At 41.2% G+C, this 21,889-nt stretch overlaps 1 protein-coding gene and 1 long non-coding RNA gene across 15 annotated transcripts in view; one reads left to right on the forward strand and one right to left on the reverse strand.

Moving 5' to 3' along the window:
* Positions 1-21,889, reverse strand: part of LOC127006504 (sodium/calcium exchanger 2-like) — a 188,795-nt gene that overhangs the window by 115,769 nt on the left and 51,137 nt on the right. The gene's annotated exons all lie outside the window — the stretch shown is intronic.
* LOC127006509 (uncharacterized) lies at positions 10,585-21,062 on the forward strand. Of its 4 annotated transcripts, none has more exons than XR_007759607.1 (3): positions 10,585-16,724; positions 16,851-16,934; positions 16,977-21,062. It is a non-coding gene; the product is annotated as an uncharacterized LOC127006509 (long non-coding RNA). The 4 variants fall into 4 exon arrangements; XR_007759605.1 differs by having other exon boundaries at positions 16,851-16,892; positions 16,935-21,062; XR_007759606.1 differs by lacking the exon at positions 16,851-16,934 and having other exon boundaries at positions 16,935-17,060; positions 17,145-21,062.

The following is a 21,889-nucleotide window of genomic DNA, read 5'->3' on the forward strand; positions in this document are numbered from 1 at the left end:
CAAACACGATACAGGGTGACAACGGGGCCGGCTGAAATAACGATAACGCCCGATAACAAGATGGATAACGACAACTGTGCTGGAAATTATGTGGATAACGTGGAAATACTAAAGATAACGAGGAACTTTGTTGGAAATTCTGTAAAAAAAAAATAAAAAATAAAAATAAATAAAAAATAAAAAGGCCGGCTGAAATAACGACAACGCCGGATAACGAAGTGGATAACGAGGAAGGGTGCTGGAAATTCTGTTAAAAAAAAAGGGAGAGGAGAGAAAATTAAACTATGGTATAGAAAAATAATTCCGAAATAAAAAGACAAAAAATAACAAAAAATTCGTAGACAAAAGTACAAAAAAAAAATCTGAGACAACGACACGATAAAAGTAATTCTGAGGCAAAAAAGACAGCAGTACAAACATAATTCAGACAAAAAAGAAAAAAAAATACTCGGACGTAACGACTTCAAGTTAAAAAAAAAAATACTCCGACGTAACGACTTCAAGTTAAAAAAAAAAAAATACTCCGACGTAACGACTTCAAGTTAAAAAAAAAAAAATACTCCGACGTAACGACTTCAAGTTAAAAAAAAAAAAATACTCCGACGTAACGACTTAAAAAAAAAAAATACTCGGATAAAGCGCGAGGCAAAAATTAATCAGACACAAAGGCAGACGCAAAAAAAAAAAAAAAAAGACAAAAAGACAAATCTGAGATAATAAGATATAAGGAAACATTGACAGCACGAGAAAAACAGACAAATAAAAAAAAATAGGTTGACAAAAAGTATCCCACGCCAGGTGACTACAAAGCGAGAAAAGGCCATCAAAAAACGAAGTGAGAGATAAGCAGCTCAAGGAGTCTAGGAGGTCGTAGAGCGATAAGAAGAACAAAACACTCCAGACTTTGCCGCCGCCACTTCCGCGTCTCAAAACTCACGCACTTCAAGTTAATTAAGGTGAGTTTCCTGGAGTAAAGAGACGAAAAAGGAGGAGAAGAAGAAAATAGAGAAAAAGAAAATGGAGAAGAGGAAGAAGAAAAAGAAGGACAAGAAGAAGAAGAAGAAGAAGAAGAAGAAGAAGAAGAAGAAGAAGAAGAAGAAGAAGAAGAAGAAGAAGAAGAAGAAGAAGAAGAAAAGAAGAAGAAAAGAAGAAAAAGAAGAAAAGAAAAAAAAAAAGGAGAAGAAGAAGAAGAAGAAGAAGAAGAAGAAGAAGAAGAAGAAGAGGAGGAGGAGGAGGAGGAGGAGGTGGAGGAAAAGGAGGAAGAGGAGGAGGAGGACGAAGACGGCAGAGTAAAAGCAAATAGATCAATCAAAGGAATACCGAAAACACGAGCAGTCGAGAGAGAGAGAGAGAGAGAAGCGGTCAGTGTGATGAATGGATGAGAAAAGAAAATACAAAGAAAAACGGGAAGTGGGAGAAGGGTCGGGTGATAACACAATACTTCGTTTGTTTTACCCTTCTCTCTCTCTCTCTCTCTCTCTCTCTCTCTCTCTCTCTCTCTCTCTCTCTCTCTCTCCCAGGTGATAACACAAGCCTTCGTTTGTTTTACCTCTCTCTCTCTCTCTCTCTCTCTTTCTCTGTCTCTCTCTCTCTCTCTCTCTCTCTCTCTCTCTCTCTCTCCCCCAGGTGATAACACAAGACTTCGTTTGTTTTACCTCTCTCTCTCTCTCTCTCTCTCTCTCTCTCTCTCTCTCTCTCTCTCTCTCTCTCTCTCTCTCTCTCTCTCTCTCTCTCTCTCTCTCTCTCTCTCCTCTGGGAAATCTCTATATTAAAATTCAACGAAAATTCCAAAACTGACAACTCCGGCACAAAATGATGCGCGCACACACACACACACACACACACACACACACACACACCCCTACATTAATATTTTACAACAGTGCATGTATGTGGGTTGGCCTCTTGACATATTTACCTCAATTTTTACTTATAAGAGTGTGTTTGTGTATGTGTGTGTGTGTGTGTGTGTGTGTGTGTGTGTGTGTGTGTGTGCTCTTTACTCTCTTTCTTCAGTGTTCTTTCTTTCAGCAGTACTATACATTGTTCTACACAGTCATAATCCTTTTCCTCTCTATTTTCTTTCTTGCGGTGAGTTCTTGTACATCTCCACTCTATTTTCTTCCTTCCGGTGAGTTCTTGTACATCTCCACTCTATTTTCTTCCTTCCGGTGAGTTCTTGTACATCTCCGCTCTATTTTCTTCCTTCCGGTGAGTTCTTGTACATCTCCACTCTATTTTCTTCCTTCCGGTGAGTTCTTGTACATCTCCACTCTATTTTCTTCCTTCCGGTGAGTTCTTGTACATCTCCGCTCTATTTTCTTCCTTCCGGTGAGTTCTTGTACATCTCCGCTCTATTTTCTTCCTTCCGGTGAGTTCTTGTACATCTCCACTCTATTTTCTTCCTTCCGGTGAGTTCTTGTACATCTCCGCTCTATTTTCTTCCTTCCGGTGAGTTCTTGTACATCTCCGCTCTATTTTCTTTCTTGCGGTGAGTTCTTGTACATCTCCGCTCTATTTTCTTCCTTCCGGTGAGTTCTTGTACATCTCCGCTCTATTTTCTTTCCTTCCGATGAGTTCTTGTACATCTCCACTCTATTTTCTTCCTTCCGGTGAGTTCTTGTACATCTCCGCTCTATTTTCTTTCCTTCCGATGAGTTCTTGTACATCTCCGCTCTATTTTCTTCCTTCCGGTGAGTTCTTGTACATCTCCGCTCTATTTTCTTTCTTGCGGTGAGTTCTTGTACATCTCCGCTCTATTTTCTTTCTTGCGGTGAGTTCTTGTACATCTCCGCTCTATTTTCTTTCTTGCGGTGAGTTCTTGTACATCTCCGCTCTATTTTCTTTCTTGCGGTGAGTTCTTGTACATCTCCGCTCTATTTTCTTCCTTCCGGTGAGTTCTTGTACATCTCCGCTCTATTTTCTTCCTTCCGGTGAGTTCTTGTACATCTCCGCTCTATTTTCTTTCTTGCGGTGAGTTCTTGTACATCTCCGCTCTATTTTCTTCCTTCCGGTGAGTTCTTGTACATCTCCGACAAGATCAAAGACGCCGCACTCCTCTCCGCGCTCTATGCCCTTTCCGTCCTTCTTGCCGATCCTTTCCTCGAGCAAAACAAAACATTCTCACACACAGACCTTGCAATTTTCCTTTCGTTCCACTTTGCACTTCATCTTATTTGCTTTGCTTTCGCTTTGCTTTCGCTCTCCTCTCTTCTCTTTACTCACTCTCATCATCTGGTCTTCTCTCTTGTCTTCATTCACATTCATACCCTTCTCTCTTCGCTTCATTCCTTTCCGCATTTTCTCTTCCATTACTCACTTCCTCTGCTTTTCTCTCTCTCTTCCCTCCTCTTCTCTCAGTCACATTCTCCACTCTTCACTCACATTCTCTCCTCTCCTTTCTTTTCTTTCTTCCACTCATTCATTTGTACTCTTAAATTTCTTCCGCCTTCAACTCTGGTATTTGGCATCACGCATCCCTGTTTTTTTTTTTTTTTCTTATCATTTCAAAAATTAACAGTATTACATTCTACTCAAGGTTCCTTTGTTTCCACACAAGAGTTGCATCTTTCTCAGTCATTTTTTTTTCGTTCGCTTTCTTTCTTTGTCTGAACAGAAAATAATATCCCACTATTTCTGTCGGTCTGTCACTTGCTCTGTCTGTAGGTCTGTCTGTCTGTGCGTGTCTGTGTATGTTGTTTTTCTCTCTCTCTCTCTCTCTCTCTCTCTCTCTCTCTCTCTCTCTCCATTATACTTGTTGCATCAGTGTCATTACGTAAATATTTCACTCATTCTTTCCTGACCTGAATAGAAAGCAATATTACACTTTTTTTGTTGTTGTTTGTTGTTTTCTCGTGTGGAGGCCTTTCACTGTTTATTTTTTATTTTTTTTAGCTTGTTTCTCCCTCAAGTATAGGAAACCTTTCTCCGCCACCTTCTCTCTCTCTCTCTCTCTCTCTCTCTCTCTCTCTCTCTCTCTCTCTCTCTGCACTTCCTCTCGTCCGTTGTCCTTCACTTCCTCCTTCACGCCACAATCCCTCGCGGCTCTTTTCACTGGACTGGAAAGAGTAGGCAAACCGCAAGTCACTCTGAGGGTCGTCTCTCTCTCTCTCTCTCTCTCTCTCTCTCTCTCTCTCTCTCTCTCTCTCTCTCTCTCTCTCTCGTTGCCCCAGGCCCTCACGTTAACTAAGTATTTTTCCCTGTCTTGCAGCGATAGGGAGGAAGGGAAGGAAGGGGCGGCGGTAACAATGCAGTTTTCCTTGATGTCAGTTGTCCGGTTTTTATATCACCCTTCTAAGTCCTGTTCTGCATCCTCCCTTGTGTTGTGTTGTGTTGTGTTGCTTCCCCTCTTACTGAATGTTCCTTTCTTTCGGTTTGTTTTGTACTATATCCTCCTTTTGATTTGGTCTTGTTTTCTTTTTTCTTTCTTATATTATCTTTTTATCCATCTTTTATCTTCCTTCTTATGTTATCTTCTTGTACTGCTTCCCCTCTTACTGAATGTTCCTTTCTTTCGGTTTGTTTTGTACTATATCCTCCTATCGATTTGGTCTTGTTTTTTTTTCTTTCTTATTTTATCTTTTTATCTATCTTTTATCTTCCTTCTTATGTTATTTTCTTGTATTGCTTCCCCTCTTTCCGAATGTTCCTTTCTTTCGGTTTGTTTTGTACTATATCCTCCTTTCGATTTGGTCTTGTTTTCTTTTTTCTTTCTTATTTTATCTTTTTATCCATCTTTTATCTTCCTTCTTATGTTATCTTCTTGTATCTATCTTTTATCTTCCTTCTTATGTTATCTTCTTGTATCTGTCTTTTATCTTCCTTCTTATTTTATCTTCTTGTATCTTTCTTTCTTGGCTCAAATTCCGTTATTCATCATTGTTGCCTAGTTTTCATTCCAGTGTTCTCGTTAACCCGTGATTTTTATTTCATTATTTTTTAGTATCCTTTATCTTATTTTTTACCTCATGATGCAACTTTTCCTCTCTCTCTCTCTCTCTCTCTCTCTCTCTCTCTCTCTCTCTCTCTCTCTCTCTCTCTCTCTCTCTCTCTCTCTCTCTCTCTCTCTCTCTCTCTCTCTCTCTCTTTCTTTCTTTCTTTCTTTCTTTCTTTCTTTCTTTCTTTCTTTCTTTCTTTCTTTCTTTCTTTCTTTCTTTCTTTCTTTCTTTCTCTCTCTCTCTCTCTCTCTCTCTCTCTCTCTCTCTCTCTCTCTCTCTCTCTCTCTCTCTCTCTCTCTCTCATTGCCGCGGCCTTAATGATGATGTCTCTGCGGCCATTAAAGACAGAGAACAGTTTCCCGTTACCATTATTAGTGATGATGAGTAACGGATAATGAAGATAAATTTGAGGAGTAAAAACAGAACAGAAGCAGCAATATAATTAAAAGTAAATAAATAGTTAAAAAGGAGGAAATTTGAGCGTGTGTGTGTGTGGAGAGAGAGAGTTGTGGCTTGCCGGCAGGTCACCATGGCAACAATAAACGCCAGACTCCTGTGCAGCGCAATAAGCAACAGAACCAAAATAAACAAAATAATAATAATAATAATAATAATGTTTTTTTTTGTTTTGTTTCAGTAGAGGAGGAAGTTCAAGGCAAAAAAAAAGGAAAAAACACAAAGATCTTAATTTCTCGGCTAAACAGAAGGTAAACAGATTATTAATTATTGCAGGCGGACAAACAGGCAAAAAATAAACACATGCTTCTGTAACTAAGGCGGCTTTGAGCACAGTAAAACAGATAAACGTTAAATTTCAGTCATGCTCTCGTCTGACTGCATGGCGTGTGTGTGTGTGTGTGTGTGTGTGTGTGTGTGTGTGTGTGTGTGTGTGTGTTGCTATTCCTTTCCGAGCTTCCTCTATCTCCTCATCCTTCCTTTGTGTTTCTTATTCATACGTGCGTCACTCTGGGCTCCTCACCGCAACCCCCTCTTCCCCCTCTTCCTTCATAACCCTTTCACCACCCCCACCCTTTCTTTATAGCCTCCGTCCTTGCCTATCTCTTATTCTTCCCTCGCGCCATTCATCACATTCAAAGCGTTTATAATTTTTTCTCAGCCTTTTCTTCTCAACCCTTTCTTGTTATTTTTTTCTCTCTAACTCCCTACGACCCTCTGTTTTTCTTGTCCTCCCGTTTCATATCACTTTCTCTTGCTTTTCCGTCCTTGCCTATCGCCTATTCTTCCTTCGCGCCATTCATCACATTCAACGCGTTTATAATTTCTTCCCAGCCTTTTCTTCTCAACCCTTTCTTATTATCTTTTCCCTCTAACTCCCTAGTCCCTACAACCCTCCGCTTTACTTGTCTTCCCGTTTCATATCACTTTCTCTTCCTTTCCCCGTAACATCAACCACTTTTTTCCTCACTTTTCCATATTACAGTTGCTCTCAAATCTTTATATTATCTTCCAACAATAAAAAAGGAAGTCACTCCCTCTTTTTTCCTTGTACAATCCATCTTCATCCGTATATCTCACGTGACTTTTAATTCTCCTTCCTTAAAGTCTACCTGTAAATATAAATGTTTTTACCTTCAATATACTTCGCGATATATAAAGTATTATGGCGGACTAAGACTTCGTGTATATGTAATGTATAATGTGGTTTCCCGGTCTATAAATTGATCACCAGTCTACTTTCCCCCTTCATATATAACTACCAGACCAATCAATTTCTCTCCTTTGCAACTATTAGTCACCCCTTCCCTTTACTACACCCCAACAACTCCACATCCAGGAACACTCCCTCCCCCCTCCACCCAGAAACAACCCCTCCACCCTCCACCCACAAACACCGTCTCCCCCCTCCACCCTCACTCACCTCATATTTACTGCACCCAATAATCCTCCCTTTATTACCCAGAAACATCCCCCCCCCCCTCCACCCAGAAACACCCCCACCCCCATCCCCCTCTCCCCCACCACCTCCTGCTTTACAACCACCGGGCTCATCCCTTTACAACCCCAATCAAATTGTCTCCTTCCCACTGACACCGCTTCCGTCACACACTACTCCCCTACGGCCTCCACACACACAGACACTCTCTCTCTCTCTCTCTCTCTCTCTCTCTCTCTCTCTCTCTCTCTCTCTCTCTCTCTCTCTCTCTCTCACACTTCCCTCAACCGTGTGTACATGTCCATTATTGTTGTTGCCTTCACACGGCAGCAAACACCTGCATGTACACACACACACACACACACACACACACACATACACGGGAGATGGATATATGTGAACATTTTCCTCTAAATTACCACGAGGCATGAAAGTGGGAAGAGATAGAAAATGGCGTGAAATGATCAAAGTCAAGCGTGGCATAACACGTGGGCTTAATTATTTTTCTTTTTTTTACCTTAGCTACGGTGCTACCAGCTTATCTAATAGTCACTTAGGTGCTGACGCAGTTGTTACGGGAGGAGGAGGAGGAGGAGGAGGCAAGAGTCCAAGATTCAACAAGTTAAGGAAGTTGGCGAGTGCTCAGCTGATGAAGTAATTTCTTTTCATCGATTTTTTTCTTCTTGCTGACTCGCTCTCATCCACCTTCCTCTTGGCCAGCTCTCTCTCTCTCTCTCTCTCTCTCTCTCTCTCTCTCTCTCTCTCTCTCTCTCTCTCTCTCTCTCTCTCTCTCTCTCTCTCCACCCCCCTCCCCTACCATACACAGCCTTCACTTTATTTTTGTGAAGACATGATTCTTTGCGTTTCGTGGCAGCCACGGTCAGCCTGTTAACTTCTCCCCCAGTCCCACTCCTATAGTTTCAAAAATCCATTCTAAAACACCAGCAGCATCAATGACTGTCGCGGACCCACCCGGCAACCCACCCTGGGCAGGATTCATCAAGCCACTTACAAGACCTGTCGTTGGTAAGTCTTCTGGTAAATCTGTCCTCTACGAACGATCCTTGTGTCTAGGCGGCTCTAGTGACAATGAATGAAGTGCTGGCCGGGCCGTCACTCTATTCATTGCCACTAAAGTCACAGTGGATGGAGTTCCCAGAAGACTTACCAACAACAGGTCTCGTAAGTGGCTTGATGAATCCGACTCCCTGCCGGTTCCGCCCACCCTGCTTTTGGCATAAGGTCGATTCAGTGAGAGTTCAGTGATGGAGGCCTCGACACTCGACACTATTACTGTTACTATTACTACTACTAATAATAATAATGATAATGATAATGATAATGATAATAATAATAACAATAACATATAATAATAATAATAACAAGTTTTATATCCGCTCAGTGTTTCTTGGTCCGTGGAATGTTCCAAGGGGTCCGCAGGATAATTTTTAATATCGATTTCAGTCAAATTTTCGGCCAAAACGTCATAAATTCCTATTTTTGTAGCACCAAATCCTGATGATAAACATTTATTTTGAAGATAAGCCAGTAATAAATAATTCAGTTGTAATTTCAGTATATTATGACCTGCAAACACTTTCAAACTCAAGAGGAAAATTATAATAATAAAGGGTCCGCTACATGAGTAATTTTAATAAAAGGGGTCCGCTGCACAAAAAAGTTTAAGAAACACTGATCTAGCGGCATGTGTAGAAAAAGAAACGCCACTCTCCGCCAAGCTATGCAAAAGCTTCCCCAGCTGTGCAAACCTCCTAGAGACAACAACAACAACAACAACAACAACAAGCCCCCTACCCTTTATCTCCCCGGTCCGGGACATCACACCAGCGCGCTAAGCCAGGGTAACCTGAGTCCGATGTTACGTGAGCCGCGGAATGGCCACAGGATTAGCGCCTCCCAAACCAGAGCGAGTGCCCAGTCTTGGCGCCGACCCGCTGCTCCCATCTTCCAAGCGAGATCGTTTCTCTTGTTGACATACATAAGTTTCAAGCAAGTCAACACCCACCTATTAACTCACAAGGCTTATTTTTTTTATCCTCTCCTTTTTTTTTATATTCCTCTCCTTACCATACTTTACTGTCATATTTATTTTTCATATAAATCTCCGCTCATCGAAGGAATTCTGTTTGAGTCTAGATATTTTTTCCCCTTGACACCCTTTCATGGATATCACTACTACTACTACTACTACTACTACTAATAATAATAATAATAATAATAATAATAATAATAATAATAATAATAATAATAATAATAATAATAATAATAATAATAATAATAATGCTGTCCTTTTTTGCCCTCCTAGACCCCGCCTATTTCCTGTTCTGTTTGCGTCACGTCACCCTGACCTTACTTTTCTTTACTTCTGCTTCTATACCACGCCTGTCTCACTGTCTTCCTCTGTTCTGATTCGATTTATATTCTACGTCATACTTTGCCCTCTTCGCTGTTTACTTTTTTACCCTAACCTTTCTCTCTTCATCACTGCTTGTGTACCCTGCTCTGCCTTACCCTGCCCTCCCCTGCCTCGACCTATCTTCCTGCTTCTTGCTCTCTCTACCCTACTTAACGTTTGCCAGACACATACCACCACGTCTTCCCGCCCAGCCGCTCCTGCTGCCTGACAACTAACCTTACCAGACACACCTCCTTCACCCTCAAACCTCACCACCCGACTCGTTCACCTTGTATGCACTTCCAATAATGCTGTTACTCCTTCCTCTCCTTATCTATAGCTTACCCTCCTTCCCCCTACTCTCCCCATACCTTCCTCACGTTAACCTTGTATGAACTTCCAATAATGCTGTTACCTGTTCTCCTCACCCTACCTATACCTTGCCCTCCTTCCCCCCTCTCTCCTCATACCTTCCACATCTTATATTACCCCAACTAACTTCTTTTCTTCCTCTCCCATCACACCCCTCACCTTTCTCCCTTCCAATAATGTTGTTACCTGTTATCACCCTACCTATACTTTACCTTCCTTCCCCCCTCTCTCCTCATACCTTCCACATCTTATATTACCCCAACTAACTTCTTTCCTTCCTCTCCCATCACACCCTTTACCTTTCTCCCTTCCAATAATGTTGTTGCCTGTTCTCACCTTACCTATACCTTGCCCTCCTTCCCCCCTCTCTCCTCATACCTTCCACATCTTATATTACCCCAACTAACTTCTTTTCTTCCTCTCCCATCACACCCCTTACCTTTCTCCCTTCCAATAGTGCTGCTACCTCTTCTCACCTTACCTATATCTTACCTATACTTTTCCCTCCTTCGCCCTTCTCTACCCATACCTTCCCCATCTTTTATTACCCCAACCAACTCTGCTGACTTCTTCCCTTCCTCTCCCATCACGCCTCTTCCTTTTCTCCCTCTCCCAGCTACCTCATCTCCCCAGCTTACTCCACCCTTCAGATCCCACCTAACTTTCTCCAACAAACTTCCCTCACCCCCTCCATTCCGTACTCTCTCCCTTCAACTCCCTTACCCCTTCATTCTTCTTCTCTCTCCCTCTCTCCCTTACGTCCTCATTCCCCTTATCTCTTCCTTTCTCCCTTTAACTCCCTCCTTCCCTTTAAATCCCTTACCCCTTCATTCGCCTCCTCTCCTTTACCCCATCATTCTCCTCCTCCCCCTCCCTCTCCCTTTAACTCCCTAACCCCTCATTCTTCTCTCCTCACCCTCTCCCTCCCCAATCTGACCCCTCCCACCCTCCCTCCCCTTGCCTCATCCAAGCCTGACAACGACTCTTCACGCACGACACTTGCCTTGCGTTCGTGACCTTGGTGTTGGGCTCGTCAAGGCTATAAAAAACATCACCTCAGCGCCTCCAACATTTAACAGAGAAAATGAAAGTTGTGGAAGTTGCCCTCGCCTCACTGTTATCGACAAGGCGCCTCAAAAACAGACCCGTCACGGCAAGTTAAGGGGAAATTTATCAAGACGAAAAGAAAAGTTTGTTGGTGTTGTCTTCGCCTCGCCTTCGGCCGCCAAAACGCCACGAAATATTGCAAAACTTTTGTCTTTTATCTTTTTATCTTTTTATCTTTTTATCCTCAGGGGATCTTTCTTTCGGACTACAGAGATCGTTCTACGGCAGTGGTTCTGAAAGGTTTCACTACCACGCCCCCCTAGGAATGGGTTCTTTCCTTCACACCCCCCTTGCGTATATAGATAAAGATCCCTTACATATTTTTTTTTTAACTAATGGCAGGCCTAAGTAGATTATAGAATTAAGAGGCGATAATTTTGCCTTTTTTTCATAAACCTCAATGATAGCCCACGCTCTTTTTAAGACAGGCTACTAATAAGTATTCCAACAACTGAAATTACAACTTTTCCTCAAGGGCTCGCTCACACCCTTGGAAATTTTTAACGCCCCAAAGGAAAGCGCGCCCCCCAGTTTATGAACTACTACCTGTTCTAAGGTGATGCTAGCCAACACCACATTGCTGTACACTATGTATCACAAGAAAAGTAAAATAAAAAAGGAAAATCCAAAATGCAAACTGAAAATTGATAAAGCTTTGACTCACTAATAAAAAAAGTGGAAGTATTTCGTCTCGGGTGTCTTTCTTACAGATGCGATCAAACGAACTCGAATAACGAATGACTCGAATAACTTCATTAAATGGGTAGAATAATGTGATGTTAAAACGGAGAACACTAACATGATAGTCCTCCAATGCCCCTCTGTAGAACAATATCATGCAGAATATTATAACGTAACACTAGATTGTAGAAGAATGTAGAAGAATGTGATGTAGAATAATCCTATAATGTACAATGTAGAGCAAAGGAGAATTAGGAATAATGTGAAGTAGAATAATGGAATGGAATGGACAACGTGGAGTAATGTAGAATGCAGAATAATGGAGGATAATGGCATGTAGAAAGGTAATGTAGAATGTCAAATAATGTAGAATAATGTAGAATAACCTTATGCAACGTAACGCAGAATGGAGAACTATGTAATGTAATGTTAATAATGAATGTAGAATGTAGAATAATGAAATGCAAAGTAGAATAATAAATTGTAATTTTTTTTTTTTTACAGCAGAGGACAGTGCAAGGGCGTAAAAAAAAAAGAAAACAATAATGAAAAAAAAAAGCCCACTAATTTAATAATATAATGTTAAAACGGCGAGCTCTAAGATGCTAATCCTCCAATAACTCTCTAAGCCACCCGTCTTTCAGCTTCGTAATGAGTTCCTGCTCAAGTCCCGAACCTCATTTCCTTGCACCTGTTTTGCTCATGACCCGACGTCTCGTCCATTCACACTCACAGCGTTTCCGGGGCAATTACGGCTTTTTCCTCATTAATGAATGGACCAGTTCTCAAAAGGGAGCCAAAGTTGGGCGAGTAATAGTGGTCTGCTATCTTTTTTACCACCAGCGATAGTGCGGATTATAAACAATGCCCAGCAGTGATAGTCAAACCCAAAGGGCCGCGGTGCAGATTAACACCTCACCGCCACCCTCTAAGTGCTCCCTTAACACCACCCTCCCTTTCCCTTTTGTCTCTATTTTTAGCTCTCCCAAACCACCTCCAACCCTCCCCCCCCTCTAGTGTAGCCTATTTAGTATTATAGTTTATTGTATTTTTAATTTGTATATTTTCAGCCTAACGGCTGCCATACATTAATAAACCTATTATTATTATTATTATTATTATTATTATTATTATTATTATTATTATTATCATATACACACACACACACACAAACTCAAACATTCAGAGGATACCAACAGACTCAAATAAATAACCACGCACACAACATAAACAACGAAACATACAAAACATTCATGCATATACAAATAAACGAAGTAACAAAAAACAAACAGGCAAACACGAGCACAAATAAACAAACACTAACACGGAAACACACAAACACAAATACACACACAAAAACAAACACAGCACACGCAAAGAAATTCAGGTCAGTAATTTTCTTTTCGTCGAGATCATGATCGCAACAAAAAACAGGCGGGATGCGTTCCGTTCGTACTGCGGCGGGTGAGCTGAAATTATTGAAACAATTTGTGCCAGTAAAGGATTGCGGTGTGTGTGTGTGTGTGTGTGTGTGTGTGTGTGTGTGTGTGTGTTTTATAATTCAAACAGCAAAAAACCTGAATATCGACGCAACAATTGTCAGAACACGTAGTATGTTAAGACAATTTTAGGGAGTTTCTTACATCCCTTGTCAGTCAACCAGGTACCAGTTTTCAATAAATCTGACGCCCAGTTCATTAGTACGCGAGTTTCTCTGGTTATTAGTTAGTGGGGCAAAGAGGTAGACAGAATATTTAATAGTCATCCCATCTGTACAGCACGCAACCACCCAGCCACCTGCTCGGCAACACACACACACACACACACACACACACACACACACACACACACACACAGTTAACAATGGCGCACAAAGACTCCCCACCACCACCATCTGGCTCCGCTTACAGACAGTCGCCCTATTACACCTGCACACCCGCACGCAGGTAACACCCCAATCCGCGCTAAAAATAACCCCGCACACCTGGCTCGATGACATTTAACGAGATTGCCGGAGATCTACCTTCCGTCTGGTCAGGGGCGGATTGGTGGCCTTGAGATATAAAGAAAAAATAATAATGCAAATGATTCCTAGAGATTGCACTTGTTTATTCACAGAGGAGACAGAACACACACACACACACACACACACACACACACACACACACACACACACACACACACAGAAATAGGGACGGGGAGGATAGTAACATGCAAGCAGATAAGAAAAGAAAGAAAGGAGGAAGAGAAAGGGGATGAAAAAAAAGAAGCAACCAGTAAAGAAAGAAAACGAGGGGAAATTGGGCTGTATTACGCCTCTGTTGTGTTTCATCCTTGGGGAGGCAAGAACTACATGAACAAAAAAAAGGAAAGCCAAGAAACGCGAGAAAAATGTAGAGAAAACAGAACACAACAACATTTCCTCTTTTTTTTCTGTCTCTTTGGTGGGAGGAAAAGGAGGAAGCACAGGCAGAAATAGAAGGAGGAGGAGGAGGAGGAGGTAAAACATATGAGAAAATTATTAAGAAAATAGAGCAAGGTTGCACTTCCCTCCTCCATCTTTCCCTTTTCCATCTAGTTGAGGGGATGATGATGATGATGATGATGATGATGATGATGATAAGGAGGAGGAGGAGGAGGAGGAGGGGAAATAAACGAGAGAAAATTATAAAGACAAAGAAAATAGAGCAATATAGGACTTCCCTTCTTCATCTAGTTAATGGCTGGAGGAGGAGGAGGAGGAGGAGGAGGAGGAGGAGATAAAAACAAAAAGGTATAGTAGGGACGCAGGAAGAAGACTGCGGTGGGGAGATGGAGATAAGGAAGGAAGGTGGGGAGGCAGGGAGGAAGGAAGGGAGGGAGGGAGGGAGAGCACCTGGACTGGAGAATACCTGTTTGAGCGTATCGACTAGCTTGCACCCACCTCTGCACGCCCTCCCTGCCCCTCAAGGTCGTGCGTATTAATAGGCGAAGAGGAGCAGAAGATGGTCAGCGCGAAAACCCGGTCGAGAAATATTCAGAACGGAAGGAATACGAGGCAGGGCTTAACATTTTTATATGAACTTTTGTTATACGCATTCTGATATATTTGTTTAATCGGAGTCATTTATTTTATTTGTTATTTTTTGGTATTTTGATTTTTTTGCTTAACCTTTGAATCAGCCTTTTTATTTTTTTCGTATTCTTAATTTTTGCTAAACTTCTAATTTTTTATGAGGTTTCGTTATACGCATTCTGATATATTTGCTTAATCTGAGTCATTTTTTTATGTTGTTTTTTGGTATTTTGATTTTTTTGCTTAACCTTTGAATTACCCCTTTTTCTTTTTATTCTTAATTTTTGCTTAACATCTAATTCAACCTTTTTTATTCATTTTCGTATTTTTACATTTCGTTAACTTTTGACCTTTTTCTTTCAAGCTTTTTTTTTCTCTTAACCTGCGAATCAACCATTTTCTTCTTCGTGTTTTTTTTCGTTTTTTTTTTATTTTTATTTATTTATTTATTTTTTTTTTTTACATTTTGCGTTAACTTCTTACTGTTCATTTTTCTTTCTAACTTTTCTTGGTATTCTGATTTTTTTTCTTGATCCCTGAGGAAAGCTTTTTTGCGGTCTTACTCTTTTCGTATTTTCTTAGTTTTTGCTTATTAACTTCTGAATCAACCTTTTCGGCTTAACCTCGGGAGCAGCCTTTACCTTTTTACCTCCCGTCGTATTTTTAAACTATCGCTTAATTTCTAAATCAACCTTTTCCACCTTTTTATCTTTTTTTAAACTTTTTGCTTAGCTTCTGAACCAACCTTTTCATTTTTATCTTCCTCCAATGTTTAATCGCATCGGTACTGGTTATGTGGAAATACACACAAAGCAAACGCACGCTTATGCAAACATACCTGCATACATACACACACAAAGCCAGGTGACACTTATAACTAGTCACTTGGTGTATACATATTCGTATATAGTATATCGTCACCTTCGTAAAGAGACCGCCTGTCATTATTTTCTACTTTTCAGGAAATCAGAAAAAAAACTGTCATCATATCATTTGGCTTAAGATTTAGCCAGAAATGAAAAGGCCAATTTTAGAACACTCAAACCCTGAATAACGAAGGGAACTATATAAAAATGGGCGTCACATGTAGAAAAATTGATGCAGACAAAAACCTGGAAATCGCTGAAAAATGACTTTGGCGATTATTTGATGAGGGTGACGAAATACTGATTTATCATTTTACACACACAAAAAAAAAAAAAAAAAAAAACCACCCCTTACGCCCACAAACTCGGGTACACGACAGCTTGCAAATATGATAACGTACACCGATTCCTATACTACGAATTCTTCTTAATACCTCCCCGTTTCATGTCTGGGAGTGATTGTACAAGCACGAATACACACTCTTGCCTGTGGCCCGTTCCTTCTTATCTTGTATTGCGGGAGTAAAGGTGGAGAGGTGAGGGCGAACATGAAGGGAAGGGAGACGTTTGGGGGTAAGACAGGGGGTAAGGGAGAGGGATAGCGGGTTGAAATGACAGTAAGAGGGAGTGAGAGGAGGGAAAGGAGAGAAGAGGGTGGTTCAGGTGAGAAATGGGAGAGGGGGCACTGGGATAAGATGAGGAAGTGGTATAGTGAGGGAGAGGGGAATAATGAGGCTACACGAATGAAGAGAGTAAGAGGGAGTGTGAGGAGGGAAAAGAGAGAAGAGGGTGGTTCAGGTGAGAAATGGGAGAGGGGTCACTGGGATAAGACCAGGAAGTGGTGGTGAGGGAGAGGGGAACAATGAGGCTACAAAGATGCCAGAGTGACGGAATGGGGACAATGCTTGGGGTGGCGAATCAGGCTGAAGGACGGTGGAGAACTGACTAATAAGGTCCATATTCTTAAACGTATCGGGCTTTAAAAATTAACCGGGTTTCCATGGCCGAGTTTCCCGTTCCAGGCGCAGACGTCGTGAAAAACTAACACTAGGATCCCAAAACAGTCCATAAAAATTCCAGCAACTTCTACGAGACTTTTCAAACAGGCGAACTGAGGTGCCGATACGTTAAGAATACGGGCTTAAGACGAGGGACTGTGGAGTAGCGTTGCCAGATTATCGTATTCACCACATTGTATTTATCTTTTTAAGCCTCAAACTCTCGTACCTGCACAAATAACGATAGAAAATTAAAGTTAGCGTTAAAGCTGTTATTTATTGATGCTCTTTTTTTTTCCTTTTTGCCATAGTTATCGGTCCGAAACTACGAAAATACAATGCGATGAGGGAGGGACTTAAAGGAGTGAGGATAGCAGGATAAGGGTGAAGGGTTGAAGGTGAGGGACAGGAATGAAGGGAGTGAATAAGAAGGGTTGAAGGTGAGGGACAGGGATGAAGTGAGTGTTTAAGAAGGGTTGAAGGTGAAGAACAGGAATGAAGTGAGTGTTTAAGAAGGGTTGAAGGTGAGGGACAGGAATGAAGTGAGTGTTTAAGAAGGGTTGAAGGTGAGGGACAGGAATGAAGTCAGTGAATAAGAAGGGTTGAAGGTGAGGGACAGGAATGAAGTGAGTGTTTAAGAAGGGTTGAAGGTGAGGGACAGGAATGAAGTGAGTGAATAAGAAGGGTTGAAGGTGAGGGACAGGAATGAAGTGAGTGAATAAGAAGGGTTGAAGGTGAGGGACAGGAATGAAGTGAGTGTTTAAGAAGGGTTGAAGGTGAGGGACAGGAATGAAGTGAGTGTTTAAGAAGGGTTGAAGGTGAGGGACAGGAATGAAGTGAGTGAATAAGAAGGGTTGAAGGTGAGGGACAGGAATGAAGTGAGTGAATAAGAAGGGTTGAAGGTGAGGGACAGGAATGAAGTGAGTGAATAAGAAGGGTTGAAGGTGAGGGACAGGAATGAAGTGAGTGAATAAGAAGGGTTGAAGGTGAGGGACAGGAATGAAGTGAGTGAATAAGAAGGGTTGAAGGTGAGGGACAGGAATGAAGTGAGTGAATAAGAAGGGTTGAAGGTGAGGGACAGGAATGAAGTGAGTGAATAAAGGTGCCAGGTGAGAGATGGCAAAGCGGGCAGCATGTGTAAGAGAGCAAGAAATAGACATGAGGTGAAGGAGTCCATGAAGGAGTTGACGTACGAGTGAGGAAGTCAAGAGGACAGAGAGCATAGTTATTTATACTGTTCAACGCCTTCATCCCACCACCACCACCACCACCAGAGCTCACTGCCATCACCCTCATCACTATCCTCATGCGGGCTGCCAACACCCCCCCCACTAAAATCAACATCACCACCACCCCCACTACAATCAACAACAACCACCACGCAACAACGACAAACTCCACTACCATGACTATCCCTGCTGCCACCTACACCACTACCAAACTTTAACCTACTACATCACACCACTACTTTAGGCGTCAGTATCATCACCACACCACAACCTATACCACTACCATCATCACCACCCATACCTAACATCGTCACCACTCACCACCACCTACACCACTACCATCATTCATCACCTAATGCTGTCACCATCATCAACTCCGCCACCACCACCACCATCATCATCATCCACCCATTCGCCTACCCCACCGTCACCACCACCGTCACCCTCCATCACCACCCCTTTTGAACGATGATAATACTAAGTGACTAATGCTGGACGGGAGCCATTATGAACAAACTTGTCTGTTGGAGGGGTGGAGAGGGGGTGGGGGTGGAGTGTGGGGGGGAGGTGAGGGAGTTGGCGTGAGTAAGAGGATATGTAAAAAAAGGCAAAGGAGACCAAAAACAGTGTGTGTGTGTGTGTGTGTGTGTGTGTGAGAGAGAGAGAGAGAGAGAGAGAGAGCATGGTGTTTACTGGGCTCCCACACGCACAGTATTTTCGGAATCAAGAGGAAGGAAAAGGCGGGAATAACGAGCGAGTATAACCATAACGCAATGAAAGAGAGGCTTCCTTGAACAAAATTTTTAAAAATGCCTCCTTGTACACACTAGAAAAAAGGACAAAATATGCTTCCTTTGCACACAAAAGAAGAAAAAAGAGCTTTCTCTTGCACACTAAAAAAGAGGAAAAGGCCAAAAATGCTTCCTTTTGCACACTAGGAAAGAGGAATAGACCAAAAATTGCTTCCTTGAATACGCTAAAAACGGAAGAGCAAAAATATATTCCTCCACACGACACTAATAACCATGCGCACCACCACAGAAAAGCTTATTTACGTGACAAAACAATGAAACTCCTCAGCCTTCTGGAAAAAAAACTGACTTCGTTTTGTCAGGAGAATGAGAAAACGGCGCCGCGGGTGTTTATCTTATAAGGCACAAGGTAGGCTTAAGCAAGGCAAACAAAGGAAACAGGCAACATTTAATTAGCAAGGTGGACCGTGGATGTACTTGAGAAGACGAGGAGCGAGGGTATGAAGAGGAGGAGGATAAGGAGGAGGAGGAAGGGGAGAATGAGCAAGGCGGCCAGCGTTACCAGATTATCGTACTCAGAGCATCGTATTTACCGGTTTCTGATCCATAACAATTGTCAAGAAACACCAATAATTAACCATTTTATCGATAATTTTATGTGAATCCAGTTTTGGGGTGGAGGAAAGTTTTTAGGTCGGAAATCGGCAAAGATAAGTGGCTGAGTACGACAATCTGGTAACGATTTCTCAGACTCTTCCACTTCTCACTTAAACTATTTCCAAAGGCCGACAAGGAGGTCAGTCGGGTTCTAATGAGTGTTTCCTAAGGTTCACGATACAGCAGAAGGGGCAAACTATCACCGGGCTCATAAAGCTACCAGTGGAAGTGCCCAAAACTCATAGGAAAGCCTTGTCAAATATGTGTACTTCAGCGCCGTAATGTTTAAGAATACAGCCCTTGGAAAGATTAAAGGAGAGCAATTATTGTATCCTTCCATCTTCTTCCTTCCTCGCCTCTTCCCTTATCATTTCTCACCCCTCCAAGACTAATACTCCCCAGGAAAAATTATATATCAAAGTTAATGACGAACACGGCCCCAAGGGAGAGAGAGAGAGAGAGAGAGAGAGAGAGAGAGAGAGAGAGAGAGAGAGAGAGAGAGAGAAAATCATCTACTCTTTTCGATTACAGTGCTATCAATTCTCTGTCCACTTCCTCCTCCTCCTTTACCGCCCTTCCTCTCTCAACTTTCCTCGTTTGTCTAGGAAGCACAAGAATTGAAGTTGTGGAGCCTCTTTGAGCGAGCTTTTTGTAACTTTCTTTCGCCTCTGATGCGCTGAAATCGGGTTGCCGGTGCGAGTTTAACGCGAAGACTTCCTTCCTGTGCACGCTGTTGTCCTTCCTTACAAAAGTTTCCTCCAGTTGGCACACATTCTTCACACAACTCTTGGGTCAATTTGTTTTCTTGTTATCGGCTGGGTCCATCCATCTGTCGTTTCATCTATTTGGAAATTTATTTTATCCTTTTTATATAATAAATTTTCTTTGAGTTTGTCAATTAGCTAAGTACTTTCATTGACATTTTGCCGTTTTGTATTTTTCATCCACTCACTCATCCATCTTTGTACTTTTTATCTTACTGTTTTCCTTTTTCATCTTGTAAGCACTTTTCTTTGCCACTTTTGTCTTTTTTCTTCACATCCATTTGCTCATCCATGTTGCACTTATATTTTCGTTTTCTTTTTGTACTTTTCTTTACCAGTTTTGTAATTTTTTCTTGCATCCATTCATTCACCCATCTTGTACTTTTTTTTTCTTTTCATACTTTTCTTCACCAGTTGTCTTTTTCCCTTGCATCCACTTACTCATCTCTATTTTTTTCTTTTCCTTTCCATCTAGTACTTTTTTTCCTCCAGTTTTATCTCTTTTCCTTTTCATCCATTCATTCACCCATCTTGTACTTTTTTTTATACTTTTCTTCACCAGTTGTCTTTTTCCCTTGCATCCACTCACTCAACTCTTTATTTTTATTTTACTTTTCATCTAGTACTTTTTTTCTCCAATTTTATCTCTTTTCCTTGTCATCCATTCGCTCACCCATCTTGTACTTTTCATCCATCTCTTCTAGGGTCTCATCACTCTAAACATTTCGTGCGTGTATTCGTTAAAGCAACAAACCAACACGAAGTGGGAGAAGATTGCGAGTTAATAACAGGAAAATCCGATGACGCTGCTGACGGTTTTCCTCCACCGGTTCCTTGTGGCTTATCTCTCCTGAAATTACCTACATCCGTCCTGCGCAGGCTCTCCACGCTGTACTTGTGTCGACAGGTTATCTTGTGTTGTTGTTGTTTTTTAATGTTTTTTTCATTTAATTCGTCTCTAATCTACCCTTGTCGTATCTTAATTATTTTGGACAGTCTAATTTCAAGTCCTTTTCCTAATTTATTTAGTTTTTAGATTCACTATCTTTGTAACTCCTTTCTTAGGGCCGCTTTCACAGTCGTTTTGTTTGTTTTCATCGTTACCAATGGCGCTGATCGACGCAATAGTTTTCCACGTGAAACTAGCCTATGGGGTAGTGGCGGCTGCAGAAGAAGCGAGAGGTGTTGAGAGTGTGTGGCTAGGTGCGGGGCAAGGCTAACCCCGCAGCCGCCACTACCCCATCGGCCAGTTTTACGTGGAAATTCTACAAGCTCTCAAGAAGACCTTGCGGTCGAAACGTTAGAGAATACAAAGTGTTCCTGATCCAGCCTGGGTTTCCTTACCACCTTTACACTCATATAATATATATATATATATATATATATATATATATATATATATATATATATATATATATATATATATATATATATATATATATATATATTTACAATTTTTCCATATATAACCCCTCTCTTATCCATGTTTTTTTTTCTTTAAGTATTACTTTCTCTATATAAGAGTGTAACTTCTCTCTTATTCAATCCTTTTCGCATATTTAGTTTTTGCAATTTCATTCTATCTGTGACTCCTTTCTTATTCACCATTTCCGGTCTTAGTTAGTTTTTAGTTTCTATTTCTAACTTTTTTAAACTTTTTGCTTTTTTTTTTTTGTTTATATATGAATCATCTCTTATTAATACACTTATCGTACCTTATTCAGGTCTTACATCTTTTCTATATACAAATCCTCTTTTATTCACTTTTTCGTATATTATTTAATTTCTACAGCTTTTCAATCACAACTCCTCTCATATTTAACTTTTCCGTATCTTTGGTTTTCAGGTTATATCTATCACCCCTCCCTCCACACTTTCCGCATCTTATTTAGCTTTTACAATGTCTATATAATCCCCTTCCTTTCCCTTTCCCTCCCTTTCCTTTCCATTCCCTTCCCTTCACTCAATTCTTTCCTTTCCATTCCCTTCCCTTCCCTCAATTCTTTCCTTATCTCAATCTCTTCGTTTTCTTCCTATTCTTCTTTCTTTCGTTCCTTTTTTATTTTATTTTCCTCTGTCATCTTTTTCTCTTTTATTTCTCTCTTCTTTTTTTATTATTATCTCCATTCTTATTTACCCTTTGCGAATCATGGTGGTCAGG

The sequence above is a fragment of the Eriocheir sinensis genome, chromosome 33, assembly GCF_024679095.1.
Source record: "Eriocheir sinensis breed Jianghai 21 chromosome 33, ASM2467909v1, whole genome shotgun sequence".
NCBI classification, from domain to species: Eukaryota; Metazoa; Arthropoda; class Malacostraca; order Decapoda; family Varunidae; genus Eriocheir; species Eriocheir sinensis.